At 42.0% G+C, this 23,680-nt stretch overlaps 1 long non-coding RNA gene across 1 annotated transcript; it reads right to left on the bottom strand.

The window, feature by feature from the left end:
- Positions 1-4,285: 4,285 nt before the first annotated feature.
- LOC135562961 (uncharacterized) lies at positions 4,286-21,882 on the bottom strand. Its single transcript, XR_010460170.1, has 2 exons — positions 21,451-21,882; positions 4,286-5,631 (listed from the first exon to the last, which is right to left on the bottom strand). It is a non-coding gene; the product is annotated as an uncharacterized LOC135562961 (long non-coding RNA).
- Positions 21,883-23,680: the final 1,798 nt, after the last annotated feature.

Below are 23,680 nucleotides of genomic sequence, written 5' to 3'. Positions count from 1 at the left end.
TAATGTTACTACTTAGCTTCGGCTGTTGGAGGTCTTGACGAACCATGTCCAGATAAAGCGTCCGGAGTGAAAAAGTTGAATGAAAAAAAGTTGAGTAAGGGAAAAACTAAAAACATAAACGGTAATTAAAAAGTAAAAAACGTAAAGTTGTCAGGTAGCAACTTTACAATGCAGAGGGAAAAATAGAAAATAATATTTTAAATAAATTATAACACAAGGAATAAATATACAATGAGTAACAATAACTTGGCTATATACACGGGGTACCAGTACTGAATCGAAGGGCAGGGTTACGTGGCAATTGAAGTAGATACAGTGCCTTCGGAAAGTATTCAGACCCTTTGACTTTTTTCACATTTTGTTAGGTTACAGCCTTATTCTAAAATTGATTAAATCGTTTTTCCCTCATCAATCTACACACAATACCCCATAATGACAAAGCAAAAATAGGTTTTGCAAATGTATAAAAAATTAAAAACAGATATCACATTTACATAAGTATTCAGATCCTTTACTCAGTGCTTTGTTGAAGCACCTTTGGCAGCAATTACAGCCTCGAGGCTTCTTGGGTATGATGCTTGGCACACCTGTATTTGGGGAGTTTCTCTCATTCCTCTCTGCAGATCCTCTCAAGCTCTGTCAGGTTGGATGGGGAGCGTTGTTGCACAGCTATTTTCAGGTCTCTCCAGAGATGTTAGATGGCGTTCAACTCCTGGCTCTGGCTGGGACACTCAAGGACATTCAGAGACTTGTCCCAAAGCCTCTCCTGCGTTGACTTGGCTGTGTGTTTATGATCGTTGTCCTGTTGGAAGGTAAACCGTAGCCCCCAGTCTGAGGTCCTAAGCGCTCTTTTCATCAAGGATCTCTCTGTACTATGCACCATTCATCTTTGCCTCGATCCTGACTAGTTTCCCAGTCACTGCCGCCGAAAAACACATGATGCTGCCACCACCATGCTTCAAGGTAGGGATGGTGCCAGATTTCCTGCAGACGAGACATTTGGGATTCAGGCCAAAGAGTTGAAATTGGTTTCATCAGACCAGAGAATCTTGTTTCTCATGGTCTAAGAGTCTTCAAGCGGGCTGTCATGTGCCTTTTACTGAGGAGTGGTTTCTGTCTGGCAGCTCTACCATAAAGACCTGATTGGTGGAGTGCTGCAGAGACCGTTGTCCTTCTGGAAGGTTCTCCCAGCTACAGCAGCATTCTAGAATTCTATTGGGGTCTAAAGGGTTAAACAGGTTAACGTTCACAAGGCCGCAGAGCCAGACAGATTACCAGGAAGCATGCTCAGAGCAAGCGTTGACCAGCTGGCAAGTATCTTCACTGACATTTTCAACCTCTCCCTGACCAGATTGTTTCTCAGTTCATTGTGTGCAGATGTACATGTATGTCAGACTGATGGATAATCAGACAGGATAGAGTACACAAAAAGACATTCATGAATATGTTCATAGATGAGGCATATTATAACCATGAAGGCTATATAGGTTACACACACAGAACCATGGCCAGATTACTTTTCGTAGAAGGTATGAAGTCAAAGTATGTAGCACAATGGTTTACAGATTCAACACATGAAATCAACTATTGTTTGTTTTTTTAGGATGTTGAAAGCAAAAGATTACAAAAATGAAATGATGTGCAATTTAGCCAAACAGGTTTGGAATCTATTTCAATGGGCATAGTTAGCTGGTTGTCTTTGTAGGGAGGCAGTGAGACGATCAAGTGACAGCGTTGCGAGTGGAGCATAATGTCGCCTCCAACTCTCGTTTTCTTGCCTGACAGACTATGTAAACAAATATCACTGCAACTCAGTATCATATGAGCTCCACTGCGCAGGCATCTGTCTTAACATGACAGCTAAACTGTCTTATAGTTTTTTTTTAAATGAGGCAAAGTATAGCCTATGAATATATGTGCCAAGCAAACATGACAAACCATGACCTAAGCCCAACTCTAATTTTCATTTTGCTAGCTAGTTATCTCGTTGTCTGTATGGCTAGCTAGTTATATCTTTGTCTGTATGGCTAGCTAGTTATCTCTTTGTCTGTATGGCTAGCTAGTTATCTCTTTGTCTGTATGGCTAGCTAGTGAAAGTGACAGCTGAGGTAGACGCGTCGCGAGCACAGCCCAAATTTACCAATATACACAACTTTTCTTGCATGACGGACTGGCTAGCTAGCTATAGCAATTAAGCTTGGGCCGTTTTCATATGAATTACATCAGTAGAAACAAGACCACAACAACCAACTAGTTAGCTGACTATATACAGCTAAACACTGAAACTATTTCCACGAGACAGAGCGCAATTAGTGGAGATCCTGCACCACCGCTGATGCCAAGTGATTATGACAGGATTTGCTCATCTGAGAGCTATTCCCCAGGTTTCTCAGCATTAAACATCCACAACACCGTACATATACAGTTGAAGTCGAAAGTTTACATACACTTAGGTTGGAGTCATTAAAACTCGTTTTTCAACCACTCCACAAATTTCTTGTTAACAAACTAGAGTTTTGGCAAGTCAGTTAGGACATCTACTTTGGGCATGACACAAGTCATTTTTCCAACAATTGTTTACAGACAGATTATTTCACTTATAATTCAATGCATCGCAATTCCAGTGGGTCAGAAGTTTACAAACACTAAGTTGACTGTGCCTTTAAACAGCTTGGAAAATTCCAGAAAATGAGGCCATGGCTTTAGAAGCTTCTGATAGGCTAATTCACATAATTTGAGTCAATTGGAGGTGTACCTGTGGATGTATTTCAAGGCCTCCCTTCAAACTCAGTGCCTCTTTGTTTGACATCTTAGGAAAATCAAAAGAAATCAGCCAAGACCTCAGAAAAAAAAATGTAGACCTCCACAAGTCTGGTTCATCCTTGGGAGCAATTTCCAAATGCCTGAAGGTACCACGTTCATCTCTACCAACAATAGTATGCAAGTATCAACACCATGGGACCACACAGCCGTCATACTGTTCAGGAAGGAGACGCGTTCTGTCTCGTAGAGATGAATGTACTTTGGTGTGAAAAGCTCAAATCAATCCCAGAATAACAGCAAAGGACCTTGTGAAAATGCTGGAGGAAACAGGTACAAAAGTATCTATATCCACAGTAAAATGAGTCCTATATCGACATAGCCTGAATGGCCACTCAGCAAGGAAGAAGCCACTGCTCCAAAACCGCCATAAAGAAGCCAGACAATGGTTTGCAACTGCACATGGGAACAAAGATTGTACTTTTTGGAGAAATGTCCTCTGGTCTGATGAAACAAAACTGTTTGGCCATAATGACCATCGTTATGTTTAGAGGAAAAAGGGGGAGGCTTGTAACCTGAAGAATACCATCCCAACCGTGAAGCACGGGGGTGGCAGCATCATGCTGTGGGGGTGCTTTGCTGCAGGAGGGACTGGTGCACTTCACAAAATAGATGGCATCATGAGGTAGGAAAATTAGGTGGATATATTCAAGCAACAGCTCAAGACATTAGTCAGGAAGTTAAAGCTTGGTCGCAAATGGGTCTTCCAAATGGACAATGACCCCAAGCATACTTCCAAAGTTGTGGCAAATGGCTTATGGACAACAAAGTCAAGGTCTTGGAGTGGCCATCCCAAAGCCCTGACCTCAATCCTATAGAACATTTGTGGGCAGAACTGAAAAAGCGTGTGTGAGCAAGGAGGCCTACAAACCTGACTCAGTTACACCAGCTCTGTCAAGAGGAATGGGCCAAAATTCACCCAACTTATTGTGGGAAGCTTTTGGAAGGCTACCCGAAACGTTTGACCCAAGTTAACCAATTTAAAGGCAGTGCTACCAAATACTAATTGAGTGTATGTAAACTTCTGACCCACTGGGAATGTGATGAAAGAAATAAAAGTTGAAATAAATCATTCTCTCTACTATTATTCTGACATTTCACATTCTTAAAATAAAGTGGTGTTCCTAACTGACCTAAGACAGGGAATTTTTTACAAGGATTACATTTCAGGAATTGTGAAAAACTGGGTTTAAATGTATTTGGCTAGGGTGTATGTAAACCCCCGACTTCAACTGTATCTGCTGTTAACTTATTTCACTCACCTCGACATCCTCGCTTTCAAAGTGCAAGGATGTGTCCGAATCTGTACCACCAGCCAACATAGATACAGCCTCTTCCACAGTAAAGAATTGTGGCCGCTTGAGTGCCGTCATTTTGAGTAATTGAGCGATCTTTTTTTTAAAGTCAAATGACAGCATACCCTGTTTCCGTCTGGTTGATGACAAAAGCCACGCGAATACGACAATAGGTTGCTAGCAAGTACATTTTAAAATATTGACACAGATATTATTGGTAGATAATCAAGGCCGTTCTCGGCCACTTTAGTAATTTTTTAAAAGGCCATTGACGGCCGCTATGGGTTCACACAGTCACACGGTCATCCGGAACGGCTGGTGCTCTCATGCATGGATCAGTGTTGCTTGACGCGAAGCGAGCATAGAAGGCAATTAGTTTTCTGGTAGGCTCACGTCACTGGGCAGTTTGCGGCTGGGTTTCCCTTTGTAATCTGTCATAGTTTGCAAGCCCTGCCACATCCAGCGAGTGTCAGAGCCGGCGTAGTAGGATTCGATCATAGTCCTGTATTGACGCTTTGCCTGTTCGATGGCTCGCTGGAGGTCGTAACGGGATTTCTTATAAGAGTCTTGATTAGTGTCCCTCTCCTTGAAAGCAGCAGGTCTAGTCTTTAGCTCAGTGTGGATTAAGAGTGTGCCGAGTAGTCAGACAAAATGAGTATCATAATGGATATGGGCAATTTTCTGGATACGATTATAATCCGAGTACTTTTTGTAAATATCCGTGATCCAAAAATGTATTCAATTGGGTGCCAGCCAGCATCTTTCTTGTGTAAGTCAGTCACATAGTTTCTAAACCATACTGTAATGTCTTTGAGTCAGTAATGTTCCAGGTTTTATGTAGTCTAAATAATTAAAATGGCAAGTTTGCCTGTCTGTAAAATGAATGGCGGCCTGTACGTTGATCCTGCTGCTCTGAATGGACACAAAGAAAGTGTATTTCTCTATCCACTCGCCTCAAAATTTCACCCGATCACTTTTCCTTGCATATTTTCGGCCTGATCATTTGGATTGCTACTGACTGCTACCATGATAAATCACATGACGAGGACATTCGCTATCATGTGCATAATATCTCATTAACGGGGCAAGGATAGGGAAAAAAGATGAAACGCTAATGCAATTTCTGACTCAAATCAAATGTATTTATATAGCCCTTCGTACATCAGCTGATATCTCAAAGTGCTGTACAGAAACCCAGCCTAAAACCCCAAACAGCAAGCAATGCAGGTGTAGAAGCACGGTGGCTAGGAAAAACTCCCTAGAAAGGCCAAAACCTAGGAAGAAACCTAGAGAGGAACCAGGCTATGTGGGGTGGCCAGTCCTCTTCTGGCTGTGCCGGGTGGAGATTATAACAGAACATGGCCAAGATGTTCAAATGTTCATAAATGACCAGCATGGTCGAATAATAATAAGGCAGAACAGTTTAAACTGGAGCAGCAGCATGGCCAGGTGGACTGGGGACAGCAAGGAGTCATCATGTCAGGTAGTCCTGGGGCATGGTCCTAGGGCTCAGGTCCTCCGAGAGAGAGAAAGAAAGAGAGAAGGAGAGAATTAGAGAACGCACACTTAGATTCACACAGGACACAGAATAGGACAGGAGAAGTACTCCAGATATAACAAACTGACCCTAGCCCCCCGACACATAAACTACTGCAGCATAAATACTGGAGGCTGAGACAGGAGGGGTCAGGAGACACTGTGGCCCCATCCGAGGACACCCCCGGACAGGGCCAAACAGGAAGGATATAACCCCACCCACTTTGCCAAAGCACAGCCCCCACACCACTAGAGGGATATCTTCAACCACCAACTTACCATCCTGAGACAAGGCTGAGTATAGCCCACAAAGACCTCCGCCACGGCACAACCTGCTGGGGGCGCCAACCCAGACAGGATGACCACAACAGTGAATCAACCCACTCAGGTGACGCACCCCTTCCAGGGACGGCATGAGAGAGCCCCAGTAAGCCAGTGACTCAGCCCCTGTAATAGGGTTAGAGGCAGAGAATCCCAGTGGAAAGAGGGGAACCGGCCAGGCAGAGACAGCAAGGGCGGTTCGTTGCTCCAGAGCCTTTCCGTTCACCTTCCCACTCCTGGGCCAGACTACACTCAATCATATGACCCACTGAAGAGATGAGTCTTCAGTAAAGACTTAAAGGTTGAGACCGAGTTTGCGTCTCTGACATGGGTAGGCAGACCGTTCCATAAAAATTGAGCTCTATAGGAGAAAGCCCTGCCTCCAGCTGTTTGCTTAGAAATTCTAGGGACAATTAGGAGGCCTGCGTCTTGTGACCGTAGCGTACGTGTAGGTATGTACGGCACACTGACTGAGTGACAGCAAACGTCCCTGAGGACACACAGACACACAAATACACAGACACAAACCCCTCTCCACGCGCTGCTCCTAATCAGCATTTATTTTGCAGTGAGAATTATTTTTTACATTTCTAAAAAACAAAAACAGAAATACATTTTTTACATAAGTATCCCTATGCTATGAGACTTGAAATTGAGCTCAGGGGTATCCTGTTTCCATTGATCATCCTTGAGATGTTTCTACAACTTGATTGGTGTCCAACTGTGGTAAATTAATTTGATTGGACATGATTTGGAAAAGCACACACCTGTCTATATAAGGTCCCACAGTTGAAAGGGCATGTCAGAGAAAAAAACAAGCCCTGAGGTTGAAGTAATTGTCTGTAGAGCTCCGAGACAGGACTGTGTCGAGGCACAGATCTGGGGAAGGGTACCAAAACATTTCTGCAGCGTTGAAGGTCCCCAAGAACACAGTGGCCTCCATCATTCTTAAATGTAAGAAGTGTGGAACCACCAAGACTCTTCCTAGAGCTGGCCGCCTGGCCAGATTGAGTAATTGGAGGAGAAGGGCCTTGGTCAGGGAGGTAACCATGAACCCAATGGTCACTCTGACAGAGCTCCAAAGTTCCTCTTTGGAGATGGGAGAAACTTCCAGAAAGACAACAATCTCTGCAGCACTCCACCAATCAGGACTTTATGGTAGAGTGGCCAGACGGAAGCCATTCCTCAGTAAAAGGTACATGACAGCCCGCTTGGAGTTTGCCAAAAGGCACCTAAAGGACTCCCAGACCATGAGAAACAAGATTCTCTGGTCTGATGAAACCAAGATTCAACACTTTGGAGGATACCTGGCACCATCCCTACGGTGAAGCATGGTGGGGGCAGCATTATTCTGTGGGGATGTTTTTCAGCAGCAAGGACTGGGAGTTTAGTCAGGATAGAGGAAAAGATGAACGGATTAAAGTAGAGATAGATCCTTGATGAAAACCTGCTCCAGAGCGCTCAGGACCTCAGACTAAGGCAAAGGTTCACCTTCCAACAGGACAACGACCCTAAGCACACATCCAAGACAACGCAGGAGTGGCTTCGGGACAAGTCTCTGAATTTGCTTTTTGTAGCGCATCCAAAGCCTAGATTTGAACGCAATCTAACGTCTTTAGAGAGACCTGAAAATAGCTGTGGATCGGCGCTTCCCATCCAACCTGACAGAGCTTGAGAGGATCTACAGAGAAGAATGGGAGAAACTCCCCAAATACAGGTGTGCAAAGCTTGTAGCGTCACACCCAAGAAGACTCGAGGCTGTAATCGCTGCCAAAGGTGTTTCAACAAAGTGCTGAGTAAAGGGTCTGAATACTTATGTAAATGTGATATTTCAGTTTTTTATTGCTTTGTCATTATGGGGTACTGTGTGTAGACTGATGAGGAGAATTTTAAAATATATATTTTAGAATAAGGCTGTAACGTAACAAAATGTGTAAAAAGTGAAGAGGTCTGAATACTTTCCGAATGCATTGCAGGTATATTAAAACATTTCATTTTTATCTGTTCACGAGTATCATCCGATCCTATCCGACCATCAACTGCCAATTTACGGCTACAATTACAAATACGAGTATGGCCATGTCGGCATACCCCTGACTGTAATACAGTACATGGCTTCTGATTGGGATACGGTCACAAATTAAGATAAAACCTTTATCTGCCGATTGAGATGGGTCTAATTGTGGTTTAAAAAAAGTCTGATCTCTCTTTGACTACAGATGTCAAAAGCCTTTTATTAGTGAAAACATACAGTATATGCAGGAATGATTGTAGAAGGTTTGAATTGATAGACAAAAGACACTGAACCAAGTGTTTGCCCCATCTACCACTGTTGTCCTCCGTTGCATTCAGAACCTCAAACTCTGTTTAGGGTGTCATATTTTATTTGCATGGCCTATTTGTCTCTCAGAATAATGAGCACACTGTGACCCCTTACTGTTTTCTTATTTGGCCAGGCGTGCTGTGGGACCGGCGTGCTGTGGGACCGGGCTGGCCGTGAGGCCCTGCAGTGAAGGAATGTGGCTCTAGAGTAGTGGATGGATCTGGGGGTAGTGGGGATACAGGGAGGGAACTGAGCAGAGCAGTGAATCAGTGACCACTGGGGAGCTAGCTAGAGGGGAATTATTTTTCTTTCGCACGCACGCACACACGCACACACACACACACACACACACACACACACACACACACACACAGGACAAACCCCCTCTGGTACTGCTGTGGCTGACACGTAGCCTAGCGGTTAGAACATTGGCCCAATAACTGAAGGATTGCTAGTTCAAATCCCAGAGCCAACTAGTTGTCAAATCTGCTTATCTTCCCACTAAACCCTAATTGCTCCAGTTCTGCCATTAATAATGGCTGTGTGGGAGTGCAAAAAAAACATTTCACACCACAACCTTGTACAGGTTGCACACTGTGTGAAACAGGATATATATAAGCACCCCTGATTTGATTTGACCTTTAACATGGCCAAAAACACAGTCACACTAGGCATCACGACAAAATGTATAACATTGAGACATTTCACATAAAGTACCAGTCAAAAGTTTAGACACGCCTACTCATTTATTTGTACTATTTCTGTATTTTTACTATTTCCTACATTGTAGAATAATATGAAATAACTCATATGGAATCATGTAGTAATCAAAAAACTGTTAGCAAATCAAAAAATATTAGCCATCCTTTGCCTTACTACGTTTGAACCAATCAGATGTGTTGTGACTAGGTAGGGGTGGTATACAGAAGATAGCCCTATTTGGTAAAAGACCATGTCCATATTATGGCAAGAGCTGCTCAAATAAGCAAAGAGAAATGACAGTATTCATTACTTTGAGACGTGAAGGTCAGTCGTTAAGGAAAATGTCAAGGACTTTGAAAGTTTCTTCAAGTGCAGTCGCAAAACCCATCAAGTGCAATGATGAAACTGGCTCTCATGAGGACCGCCACAGGAAAGGAAGGCCCAGAGTTACATCTGCTGCAGAGGATAAGTTCATTAGAGTTACCAGCCTCAGAAATGGCAGCCCAAATAAATGCTCACAGAGTTAAACTAACAGACACATCTCAACATCAACTGTTCAGAGGAGACTGCGTGAATCAGGCCTTCATGGTCAAATTGCTGCAAAGAAACCACTACTAAAAGGACACCATGAACAAGAGACTTGCTTGGGCCAAGAGACACGAGCAATGGACCGTAGATCAGAGGAAATCTGTCCTTTGGTCTGAGATATTTTGGGTTCCAACCGCCGTGTCTTTGTGAGACGCAGAGTAGGTGAACGGATGATCTCCGAGTGTGTGGTTCCCACTGCGAAGCATAGAGGAGGAGGTGTGATAGAGTGGAAGTGCTTTGCATTCCAGGTGAAGCTATTTGAGGGAATGTGTGCAAAGCTGTCATCAAGGCAAAGGGTGGCTACTTTGAAGAATCTAAAATCTGAAATCTATTTTAATTTGTTTAACACTTTTGTGTTTCTACTTGATTCCCTTTGTGTTATTTTATAGTTTTGATGTCTTCACTACGATTCTACAAAGTAGAAAAAAGTTTTTAAAAATAAAGAAAAACCCTTGAACGAGTAGGTGTGTCCAAACGTTTGTTTGTATGTAAACATTACTATTGACAGAATACATGGAAACTTATGTTTTAGTCACATTTTCACAGAATATGTGTTTGTTATTCCTCTAATCTGACAAACCATTGGCATTTCTCTAGATTGTTAGATTTTTTAAAGCCTAACAGGCATGGGAACAGGGTTTTCATTAAACCCTCAACAGCCCTCTACAGCTCTCTTTCCTTTTTAGGGTAATTGCCATGTCACCTTCTAACAAATGGTTAATGGCACCAGTAAAGCAAACAGTGTTGTGAGGAGTTGGACTCTCGTCACCTCAGGACCTGCCTTATACATTCCTTACTCTGACAGTGAACCTTGTGGATAAGATTGATTGGGCCAGAACAATATCTAAGCAACATGCCCACGCAAGATCTCCCACCTCAGATCCACAGGAAAAACAACACAGATCTTTGTATTAAAACTATTGACCTTATGCTCATATAAGGAGACACATTAGAGACTTGTAGTGCTGAAAAGGGCAAATATTTTATTTTTTGGGGACGTTACACATATTGCACCATCTTGCACCATCCATCCATACTGGTCTCTAACAGAGATTTTACACAAAAAAATACTATAGTAGGGAAAGGGGGATTTCTAGTCAGTTGTACAACTGAACGCATTCAACTGGGGCAGCAGGGTAGCCTAGTGGTTAGAGCAAAAGGTTGCAAGTTCAAATCCCCGAGCTGGCAAGGTACAAATCTGTCGTTCTGCCCCTGAACAGGCAGTTAACCCACTGTTCCTAGGCTGTCATTGAAAATAAGAATTTGTTCTTAACTGATTTGCCTAGTTAAATTAAGGTAAAATAAATAAAAACTGAAATGTGTATTCTGTATTTAACCCAATCCCTCTGAATCAGAGAGGTGGGGGGGGCTGCCATAATCAACATCCATGTCTTTGGTTCCTGGGGAACAGTGCCCCTGAACACTGCCTTGCTCAGGGGCAGAATGACATATTTTTACCTTGTCAGCCCAGGGATTCGATCCAGCAACCTTTCGGTTACTGGCCCAACGCTCTAACCACTATGCTGGTATAAAACTATAGTATTCACTGTAGTGTTTTTGCAGACTTTACTGTAATATCCACTGTAGTGTTTTTGTGGACTGTCTGCGAAATAACTACTTTTTTCAATTTAACTAGGCAAGTCAGTTAAGAAACAACTCTTATTAACAAGGACAACCTACTGGGGATCAGAACAACATATGTTTACCTTGTCACCTCAGGGATTTGATCCAGCAACCTTTTGGTTACTGGCCCAACACTAACCACTAGGCAACCTGTAGTATACTGAAGTAAATACATTTTTGTATATACTATAGCACTTACTGCAGTGTTTTTGTGGACTGTAGTATTTTCTGTAGTGTTTTTGCAGATGTTACTGTAGTATTGGTAGCCTAGTGGTTAGAGTATTGGGCCAGTAACTGAAAGGTTACTGGATCAAATCCCTGAGCTGACAAGGTAAACATCTGTTGTTCTGCCCCTGAGAAAAGCAGTTAACCCACTGGGTGCTGTTGATTAAGGCAGCCCCCTGCACCTCTCTGATTTAGAGGGGTCGGGTTAAATGCAAAAGACACATTTCAGTTGAATTCATTCAGTTGGACAACTGACTAGGTATCCCCATTGATTTCCTAAAGTGTTTTCTGTTTCATTATCTCTGACATAGAAATGAGGGCCTCCACCTTGAGAAAACCTACTGGAGAAATACTAAAAGAGACAATTTGTGGCTATAGGTAGGACGGACTTGGGTCTGAACGGATAGACAAAATATGGTCTATACTTGGCATGAATGTTTCTCATTTATGGATGACACAAATTTAGCTATGGAGGAGGGAAATTGGCAGGGTGTATGCAAATTAAATACTATAGTATTACTATAGTTTAAAAAAAAATGTTTTTGTGGACTGTAGTGTTGTTGCAGACATTTACTACAGTGTTTTTGTTGTTGTTGTGGATAACACTAGAATTGAATATAGTATTCTACAATATACCATAAAATTATATACTAAATACTACACATGATCGAGGGATACTACAGTGTGTAGAATAGTATTCTAGTGTTTTTGCAGAAATTACTGTAGTATTTACTATAGTGCTTTTTTTGGAAACAAATACTGTAGTATTTACTGCAGTATACTACAAAATTATTTAGTAAATACTACACATGAGGAATACTATCGAGGGATACTACAGTTTGTAGTATAGTATTCTACAATATACTACAGTTTACAACAGAATTCTAGAGTAAGTACTGTAGTATTCTGTAGTAAACTGTAGTATTTTTTATGTGGGCTGTCATTGCTTCCTTCCTGTTCATGTAGCCATGTTTATCAAGCTGTTCAATCAGCTCTGGGGTTAAATCTGTCATTCAGTGGACGTGTGTTTTATCAACCTGTTCCATCTGCTCTGAGGCTACATCTGTCATTCAGAGGAAGTGTTTGTGCATCACCTACGGTAGATGCATCTACTTTGGCAGGCCTTTGCAGATCTATTTACAGTGCCTTTGGAAAGTATTCAGACCCTTTGACTTCTTCCACATTTTGTTAGGTTAATTAAAGCCTTATTCTAAAATTGATTAAATTGTTTTTCCTCATCAATCTACACACAATACTCCATAAGTTCATTAGAGTTATCAGCCAATGAAATGGCAGCTCAAATAAATGCCTCTCAAGCAACAGACACATCTCAACATCAACTGTTCAGAGGAGACTGCGTGAATCAGGCCTTCATGATCAAATTGCTGCAAAGAAACCACTACTAAATGACACCAATGAGAAGAAGAGACTTGCTTGGGACAAGAAACACGAGCAATTGACCTTAGACCGGTGGAAATCTGTCCTTTGGTCTGAGAGATTTTTGGTTCCAACTGCCGTGTCTTTGTGAGAAGCAGAGTAGGTGAACAGATGATCTCTGCGTGTGTGGTTCCCACTGTCAAGCATGGAAGAGGAGGTGTGATAGTGTGGAGGTGCTTTGCTGGTGACACTGTCTGTGATTTATTTAGAATTCAAGGAACACTTAACCAGCATGGCTAACACAGCATTCTGCAGCGATACGCCATCCCATCTGGTTTGCACTTAGTGGGACTATAATTTGTTTTTCAACAGGACAATGACCCAACACACCTTCAGGCAGTGTAAGGGTTATTAGACCAAGAAGGAGAGTGATGGAGTGCTGCATCAGATGACCTGGCCTCCACAATCACCTGACCACAACCCAATTGAGTGGATTTGGGATAAGTTGGAGTGCATAGTGAATGGAAAAGCATCCAACAAGTGCTCAGCATGTTTGGGAACTCCTTCAGGACTGTTGTAAAAGCATTCCAGTTGAAGCTGGTTGAGAGAATGTGTGCAAAGCTGTCATCAAGGCATAGAGTGGCTACTTTGAAGAACCTAAAATCTAAAAAAATATATCTTTATTTGTTTAACACTTTTTTGGTTACTACATGATTCCATATGTGTTATTTTATAGTAGAAAATCATTTTTTTAAATAAAGGAAAAGCCTTGAATGAGTATGTGTGTACAAACTTTTGCCTGATATTGTATGTACAGTTGAAGTCGGTGGTTTACATACACCGTAGCCAACTACATTTAAACTCAGTTTTCACAATTCCTGACATTTAATCCTAGTAAATATTCCCTGTTTTAGGTCAGTTAGGATTCCCACTTTATTTTAAGAATGTGAAATGTCAGAATAATAGTAGAGAGAATGATTTATTTCAACTTTTATTTCTTTCATCACATTCCCAGTGGGTCAGAAGTTTACATACTCAATTAGTATTTGGTAGCTTTTCCTTTAAATTGTTTAACTTGGGTCAAACGTTTTGGGCAGCGTTCCACAAGTTTCCCACAATAAGTTGGGTGAATTTTGGCCCATTCCTCCTGACAGAGCTGGTGTAACTGAGTCAGGTTTGTAGGCTTCTTTGCTCGCACACGCTTTTTCAGTTCTGCCCACAATTGTTCTATAGGATTGAGGTCAGGGCTTTGTGATAGCCACTCCAATACCTTGACTTTGTTGTCCTTAAGCCATTTTTCACACAACTTTGGAAGTATGCTTTGAGTCATTGTCCATTTGGAAGACACATTTGCGACCAAACATTAACTTGATGTCTTGAGCTGTTGCTTGAATATATCCACCTAATTTTCCTACCTCATGATGCCATCTATTTTGTGAAGCGCACCAGTCCCTCCTGCAGCAAAGCACCCCCACAAAATGATGCTGCCACCCCCGTGCTTCACGGTTGAGATGGTTTTCTTTGGCTTGCAAGCCTCCCCCTTTTTCCTCCAAACTTAACGATGGTCATTATGACCAAACAGTTTTATTGTTGTTTCATCAGACCAGAGGACATTTCTCCAAAAAGTACAATCTTTGTCCCCATGTGCAGTTGCAAATGGTAATCTCTCTTTTTTATGGCGGTTTTGGAGCAGTGGCTTCTTCCTTGCTGAGTGGACATTCAGGTTATGTCGATATAGGACTCATTTTACTGTGGATATAGATACTTTTGTACCTGTTTCCTCCAGCATCTTCACAAGGTCCTTTGATGTTGTCCTGGGATTGATTTGCACTTTTCGCACCAAAGAACATTCATCTCTAGGAGACAGAACGCGTCTCCAATCTGAGCAGTATGACGGCTGCGTGGTCCCATGGTGTTGATACTTTCATACTATTGTTTGTACAGATGAACGTGGTGCCTTCAGGCGTTTGGAAATTGCTCCCAAGGATGAACCAGACTTGTGGAGGTCTACAAAAAAATTTCTGAGGTCTTGGCTGATTTCTTTTGATTTTCCCATGATGTCAAAGAGGCACTGAGTTTGAAGATAGGCCTTGAAATACATCCACAGGTACACCTCCAATTGACTCAAATGATGTCCATTAGCCTATCAGAAGCTTCTAAAGCCATGACATCATTTTCTGGAATGTTCCAAGCTGTTTAAAGGCACAGTCAACTTAGTGTTTGTAAACTTCTGACCAACTGGAATTGTGATGCAGTGAATTATAAGTGAAATAATCTGTCTGTAAACAATTGTTGGAAAAATTACTTGTGTCATGCACAAAGTAGATGTCCTAACCGACTTGCCAAAACTATAGTTTGTGAACAAGAAATTTGTAGAGTGGTTGAAAAACAAAATTTAATGACTCCAATATAAGTGTATGTAAACTTCCGACTTCAACTGTATATATATATATATATGTAAACATTACTATTGACAGAATACATGGAAACGTATGTTTTAGTCACATTTTCACAGAATATATGTTTGTTATTCTTCTAATCTGACAAACCATTGGCGTTTTTAAAGCCTAACAGGCATGGGAACAGGGTTTCCATTAAACCCTCAACAGCCCTCTACATCTCTCTTTCCTTTTTAGGGTAATTGCCATGTCACCTTCTAACAAATGGTTAATGGCACCAGTAAAGCAAACAGTGTTGTGAGGAGTTGGACTCTCGTCACCTCAGTACCTGCCTTTTACATTCCTTACTCTGACAGTGAACCTTGTGGATAAGATTGATTGGGCCAGAACAATATCTAAGCAACATGCCCTCGCAAGATCTCCCACCTCAGATCCACAGGAAAAACAACACACATCTTTGTATTAAAACTATTGACCTCATGCTCATATAAGGAGACACATTAGAGACTTGTAGTGCTGAAAAGGGCAAATATTTTAACACTCACACATTTTTGGGAACGTTACACATATTGCACCATCTTGCACCATCCATCCATACTGGTCTCTAACAGAGATTTGACACAAAAAAATATTATAGTAGGGAAAGGGGGATTTCTAGTCAGTTGTACAACTGAACGCATTCAACTGAAATGTGTCTTCCGCATTTAACCCAACTCTTCCGTTAAATTAAGGTAAAATAAAAAAAAACTGAAACGTGTATTCTGTATTTAACCCAATCCCTCTGAATCAGAGAGGTGTGGGGGGGCTGCCATAATCGACATCCACGTCTTCGGCACCCGGGGAACAGTGCCTTGCTCAGGGGCAGAACGACATATTGTTACCTTGTCAGCCCAGGGATTGGATCCAGCAACCTTTCGGTTACTGGCCCAACGCTCTAACCTCTAGGCTGGTATAAAAACTATAGTATTCACTGTCGTGTTTTTGCAGACTTTACTGTAATATTCACTGTAGTGTTTTTGTGGACTGTCTGCAAAATAACTACTTTTTTCAATTTAACTAGGCAAGTCAGTTAAGAAACAACTCCCAGAGCTGACAAGGTAAACATATGTTGTTCTACCCCTGAGAAAAGCAGTTAACCCACTGGGTGCTGTGGATGTTGATTAAGGCAGCCCCCTGCACCTCACTGATTTAGAGGGGTCGGGTTAAATGCAAAAGACACATTTCAGTTGAATTCATTCAGTTTGACAACTGACTAGGTATCCCCATTGATTTACTATAGTGTTTTCTGTTTCATTATCTCTGACATAGAGATGAGGGCCTCCTCCTTGAGAAAACCTACTGGAGAAATACCAAACGAGACAATTTTCCATAACTTGTGGTAGGAAGGATATATACTATAGGTAGGAAGGACTTGGTTCTGAATGGATAGACAAAATATGGTCTATAAAAAAAGTATGGTCTATATGGTCTATACTTGGCATGAATGTTTCTCATTTATGGATGACACAAATTTAGCTATGGAGGAGGGAAATTGGCAGGGTGTGTGCAAATTAAATACTATAGTATTACTATAGTTTAAAAAAACATTTTTTGTGGACTGTAGTGTTGTTGCAGACATTACTGTAGTTTTTACTACAGTGTTTTTTTGTTGTTGCGGATAACACTAGAAGTTAATATAGTATTCTACAATATACCATAACATTATATAGTAAATAATACATAGGATTGAGGGATACTACAGTGTGTAGTATAGTATTCTAGTGTTTTTGCAGAAATTACTGTAGTATTTACTATAGTGCTGTTTTGCGTAAAATACTGTAGTATTTACTACAGTATACTACAAAATGATATCGTAAATACTACACATGAGGAATACTATCGCGGGATACTACAGTTTGTAGTATAGTATTCTACAGTGTACTATAGTTTTCAACAGAATTCAATATTAAGTACTGTAGTATTCTATAGTAAACTGTAGTATTTTTCATGTGGGCTCTCAGTGCTTCCTTCCTGTTCATGTAGCCATGTTTATCAAGCTGTTCAATCAGCTCTGGGGTTAAATCTGTCATTCAGAAGAAGTGTTTGTGCATCACCTACGGTAGATGCATCTACTTTGGCAGGCCTTTGCAGATCTATTTATAGTGCCTTTGGAAAGTATTGGAAAAAGCTGTGAACGGATGTCGTCTACTGAAGAGGAGGAATCGGACCATAGTGCAGCGTGGTAAATGTTCATGACTTTTTATTAAACAGAACACTAAAACAAAAATGACAAAGTGAATAAACGAAACCGAAACAGTCCTGTCAGTCCTGTCACACCCTGATCTGTTACACATATCTTTGTGATTGTCTCCCCCCCTTCCAGGTGTCGCCCATCTTCCCCATTATCCCCTGTGTATTTTTACCTGTGTTCTCTGTTTGTCTATACCTTTGCCCCACTAATCTGGATTAACGACCTCTGCCTGACCTGACCCTGAGCCAGCCTGCCATCCTGTACCTTTGTCTGTCCGTGTTCAATTTAATAAACTTTTGTTACTTTGACACTGTATGCACCTGGGTCTTATCTTCAAACCTGTTAACATCTATACTTGGGGAGTTTGGCAGCGATTACATCCTCGAGTCTTCTTGGGTATGATGCTACAAGCTTGGCACACCTGTATTTGAGGAGTTTCTCCCATTCTTCTCTGCAGATCCTCTCAAGCTCTGTCAGGTTGGATGGGGAGCGTTGCTGCACAGCTATTCTCAGGTCTCTCCAGAGATGTTGGATCGGGTTCAAGTCCGGGCTATGACTGTGCCACTCAAGGACATTCAGAGACTTGTCCCGAAGCCACTCCTGCATTGTCTTGGCTGTGTGCTTAGGGTCGTTGTCCTGTTGGAAGGTGAACCTTTGCCCCAGTCTGAGGTCCTGAGCGCTCTGGAGCAGGTTTTCATCAAGAATCTCTCTGTGCTTTGCTCTGTTCATCTTTGCCTCGATCCTGACTGTTCTCCCAGTCCCTACCTCTGAACAATATCCCCACAGCATGATGCTGCCACCCACATGCTTCACCGTAGGGATGGTGCCAGGTTTCCTTCAGACGTGACGCTTGGCATTCAGGCCAAAGAGTTCAATATTGGTTTCATCAGACCAGAGAATATTGTTTCTCATGGTCTGAGAGTTGTTAAGTGCCTTTTGGAAAACACCAAGTGGGCTGTCATGTGCCTTTTACGGAGTTGTGGCTTCCATCAGGTCACTCTACCATAAAGGCCTGCTTGGTGGAGTGCTGCAGAGATGATTGTCCTTCTGGAAGATTCTCCCATCTCCACAGAGGAATTCTGGAGCTCTGTCAGAGTGACCATCGGGTTCTTGGTCACCTCCCTGACCAAGACCCTTCTCCCCCGACTGCTTAGTTTGGCCGAGCGTCCAGCTCTAGTAAGAGTCTTGGTGGTCCACAACTTCTTCCATTTAAAAATGATGATCTTGGGGACCTTCAATGCTGCAGACATTATTTGGTACCTTTCCCCAGATCTGTGCCTCGACACAATCCTGTCCCGGAGCTCTACAGACAATACTTTCGATGTCACATCATGGCTTCTTCACTGTTGATGTTGTGACTGTTGTTTTGCAGGTACTATTTCATGAAGCTGCCAGTTGAGGACTTTTGAGAGGACTTTTTCTCAAACTAGACACTCTAATGTACTTCTCCTCTTGCTCAGTTGTGCACCGGGGCCTCCCATTCCTCTTTCCATTCTGGTTAGAGCCAGTTTGCGCTGTTCTGTAAAGGGAGTAGTACACAGCCTTGTACAAGATCTTCAGTTTCTTGGCAATTTCTCGCATGGATTAGCCTTCATTTCTCAGAACAAGAATAGACTGACGAGTTTCGGAAGAAAGTTATTTGTTTCTGGCCATTTTGAGCCTGTAATCGAACCCACATATGCTGATGCTCTAGATACTAGTTTAAAATAAAGAAGGCCAGTTCTTCTTTAAATCAGAACAACAGTTTTCAGCTATGCTAACATAATTGCAAAATGGTTTTCTAATGATCAGTTATCCTTTTCAAATGATAAACTTGGATTATCTAATGCAACAAGCCATTGGAACACAGGAGTGATGGTTGCTGATAATGGGCCTCTGTAGTTATTCCATTAATAGTCATATAGTATAGTCATTCACAACATTAACAATGTCTACACTGTATTTCTGATCAATTTGATGTTATTTTAATGGACAGAAAATGTGCTTATCTTTCAAAAACAAGGACATTTCTAAGTGACCCCAAACTTTTGAACGTTAGTGTATGTAAACAAGGTATTTCTGTTTTTTATTTTTAATACATTTGCAAAAATGTCTTTGTCATACTTTGTCATTATGGGCTATTGTGTGTAGATTGCTGAGGATTTTTTAAATAATATGTAATCCATTTTAGAATAAAGCTGTAACATAACAACATGTGGAAAAAGTCAAGGGGTCTGAATTACCTTCCGAAGTCAATGTGTCTACATTCAGCTGAGTGTGTGATTTCATCCACAGATTTACACTGCTAAATGTATGTATACCCAGTAGGTTTGGGAGCAGTCTGTTAATGTTTTCTGTGCATGATGAACAGTGGTTGCAGATACAATTGCTGCCATTTTTACATTGATACAATAAAAAAAATCATGACAAATCATGACAGTTGTCACTTGTAGCCCTAGTTCCCCGAACAGAACACGACCCCTAATGTCTTTGACGAAAGTCTTCTGATTGCTCGAACCTCTATCCTATCACACATCTAAGCGTTTTCTGCAGCATTGTTGTCTACATCCTGTACAGACTGTGTTTACCCCTAGCTGATGGACGACTGCGTGGCTAAAAGAATGTTCCAGGATGAAGAACGCATGTTTTTTTCTTCTAAGAATGTACTCAATCATCATAGTCCACACGCGTCACAATGTCCCCAGCACTCTAAGTGAAAAACAATATTTAGGATGGTGAGTCATGATACTTCCCATTAACACAAGGTTACATGTACCACCTCTAATCACAGCAACTGGCTCCTCCTTATAAGCCAATGTTGATGTTCATGCTCTCCAGACCACCAAGGTGTCACACTGAGCCACACAGCCTTATATAGAAGACATATTGAATGCTTTTTCTGCAATCAGTGCATTAGGGTAACTAACACTGTGAGGGTAAAGGCTAGCTAGCTGTCTGTATGAGCTTAAATAGAGTGGCTGGTGAATTCAGTTCAATCATCTTGTCTGAGTGTGCCTGAGACTAATGCTGGAGTCACTGGAGGATCTGAAAAGTTTAGAAACTGATAGCCTTTAGTGTGAGTGTCTTTCGATTCCCATAAAGCCACGACAGGGGGGCATGAATGATTGACGTTGTAATATCAGTTTGTGGGATGCAGGGGTATAGAGGACAGGGAACTTTACACGTCCCATGTTCTGTCTGAAAGTAGAGTTACCTATCAAACAACCTGGTGCATTGTTTCACAAGGAAACAGCAGAGGGGTTGAAGCCTCTGTTTTAATAAAGAGGGAGAAAGTCGGCAGGTCTATTATGGTTCAAGTCATAAAGAGGGAGAGAGTCGGCAGGTCTATTATGGTTCAAGTCATAAAGAGGGAAAGAGTCGGCAGGTCTATTATGGTTCAAGTCATAAAGAGGGAGAGAGTCGGCAGGTCTATTATGGTTCAAGTCATGAAGAGGGAAAGAGTCGGTAGGTCTATTATGGTTCAAGTCATAAAGAGGGAGAGAGTCGGCAGGTCTATTATGGTTCAAGTCATAAAGAGGGAGAGAGTCGGCAGGTTTATTATGGTTCAAGTCATAAAGAGGGAGAGAGTCGGCAGGTCTATTATGGTTCAAGTCATAAAGAGGGAGAGAGTCGGCAGGTCTATTATGGTTCAAGTCTGTTCTGATAAAGAGGGAGAGGGACATGTTTGTGGAAAATGTTTTGCTAGGCCTGTTGGACAATACTTAATGCTGAAATGGTGACAGCTGGTCATACCTCCCTGCTGGCTTTCAGAACGCCATAATTCAAACAGCCTGTTCCAAACTAAAAACATTCAATCACTCTTTTTTATGAAACTATATATTTTTTCTCAGGAAAGACAGGTTCCCGTATCCACTCTCAAGTGACAACAACATTATGGAAAGAGTTAGTGGATTTAACATTAACAGACGCATGTTGTATAGACAGACACACGCACATAGAAAAGACAGACGAGATGTTGCAAACAGACGCAGTAAATCTATAACACCATTGTTGCCAGATAGTTTTTGTCACCTGTTTAAGAACTTGGCATCACAGTTTGTTGAATATGACTATCCCTCTCCAACAGGAAGCACACCGAGTCCAAAGCATACCCCTTCTGCACAGATGCCCCTTGATTGAATAACTTTATCATGTGATAATGGGGTAGATCAACACATAAAATGGGAGTGTGCCATGTCTTCTCAGCCAAAGCATTGTGGTCTGTAAGTTATCACGTGAGGCAGGCAAACAAGACCTTTCTTCCTGCCTTTGTCCCTTTGGAATGCCGTGTGTTTCAGCCTGGCCTCAGAGCCATACGAAATATACTTGACGTATTTCTGAGCATCTCCAAGACGTATGATATCTACAAATGGTCTAGTTACTTTAGACAGAAACAAAGGTAATATTCTTAACCCAATTCACCTAACCTGTTACGTAAATTCTCCTAACCTTTGTCATTTTAGTTCTCCTAAACCGCCGAAGTAAATCCTCCCAGTAATTATCCTTTGTTGTTACAGCGCAACAAGCAACCTGGTCTCAGATAAAGACGTGCAATACTGTACGTCCTCTAAGATGTTAAATAAGTTCCTCCATCCAATGCTATTGTACGACCGGGTGAGACATATAATACTATACGTCCTCTAAATCGTATGATAATTGTTATGACCGCTATTCCATTCATAATGTAACCTTATGTAATGTAACATATCATTGTGTGATACGTACAGAATAGTACGAATTGCCCTCAGACCACAGTGCGTGTTTTTGTTCATGTGTTACTGCTACTGCATCACCAGCCCTCTGAGAGACAGAGAGAGTGAGAGAGCATTGTTTCACAGCTGACTTACTGGCACTTGTTATTGAGACAACTGTGTTGACAACTTTGAAGCCGACACGACACGCTTGTGTGGTGCGGAAGGAAGTGTGCTGGTTGGAGTCCATGCCATCTGGCTGCTTTAGAATCAATGATGAAAAATGTGTAGTTGGCTATGTTTGAATGCTCTTTTGTGGGTTAGGAAAAGTTGTATTATCCCACACAAGATCTATTGTACTTTCTCTCTGCCTCTCAGGTCGTTTCATGGAGACGGATGCCAAATGCGGGAATATCAAATGGGAATATGATTTCTTTAACCTATTTTTGCCCTCACAGGCAGATCCCTTTGCTCACCTGTTACCACCGTATTGCACCGGTCACTCAAACAATACCACTATGAGGAAGATAAGCATAATGGTGTACTGGCTACGTTATGGAGCTGAAGGACCACCTGGACACTGGTGGAACAGTTGTAAGAGGAGTGCACCGTGTCTACCCAATGAGAGACAGCTCTTCTTTCAGCAGGTGTTCTTAAAGCACACACTTTGGACCAATCCGACCTCATCTGTTCCTTTTCTAATGATTGAGACGCAGTGGAACGCCCTGGTAGAAAACTGCTCGAGCTAATCATGAAACCACCACAGGGAGTAGAGGAGGTGTCAGCCACACATCTATTACTGGTTCTAAGGAGACAAGGACACAGATGGTTCCTCTCTGAAGCCAGGGGATGTGTGGTCACCTGTCTTCATCCTGAATCCTAATGGCCAAATCCCCCTCCCTTTTGATTGTGTCCAGTCTGCTATGACCTAGCTGTTTCTGACTGAAATGATAAACAACAATGTTCTTCCCAATTTCAGTATGGGTGAATCATTTTTGTTTAGACAAATTTTGTAAATTGTTAGTACCTTTTCCTCAGACTGGTGCGTTGGTGAGTGGACCTTCAGGAAGTGATACAGCTCGCTGTGTAGCCTAACGAGTGATTCATACCTCTGTCTACCATCATCTGAATATCCTCACTCCAAACAAACAGAACTGACCATTAAAGGGGATTACTACAGTATCCTGACAAATCCCCAAAGATGAACAGTGATATTAGACAGTTCGTACCAAGACCTTGACTCACACCACTATTAACCTCCTAAGAGAGTCTTAGTGATGACGTACAGTATGACTCACCATGTTCTCCACTCTGTCTGTGATTCTAAAAAAGGCAGGGAATTTTCTCAGCAGTGTTTCTCAGTGACCTGCCCTTCCCAGTCACTAACACTAAGTGTTCCTGCTGCTGTCCCGTGCTCTGAGCATGTAGAGCCTGACACGAACCCTCTGTTCCCCCTCTGGATGCCTCACACATGACCACCACCAACCTCTTCCAGGAGAGGAGGGGGGAGAGGAGAGGGGGAGGAAGGGAGGTAGGAGGGGAGGGCGAAGAACCGCCCTGAGGTCTCCTGG

This window comes from Oncorhynchus nerka, linkage group LG20, assembly GCF_034236695.1.
Source record: "Oncorhynchus nerka isolate Pitt River linkage group LG20, Oner_Uvic_2.0, whole genome shotgun sequence".
NCBI lineage: Eukaryota > Metazoa > Chordata > Actinopteri > Salmoniformes > Salmonidae > Oncorhynchus > Oncorhynchus nerka.
This window is presented reverse-complemented; position numbering and strand designations above follow the sequence as displayed.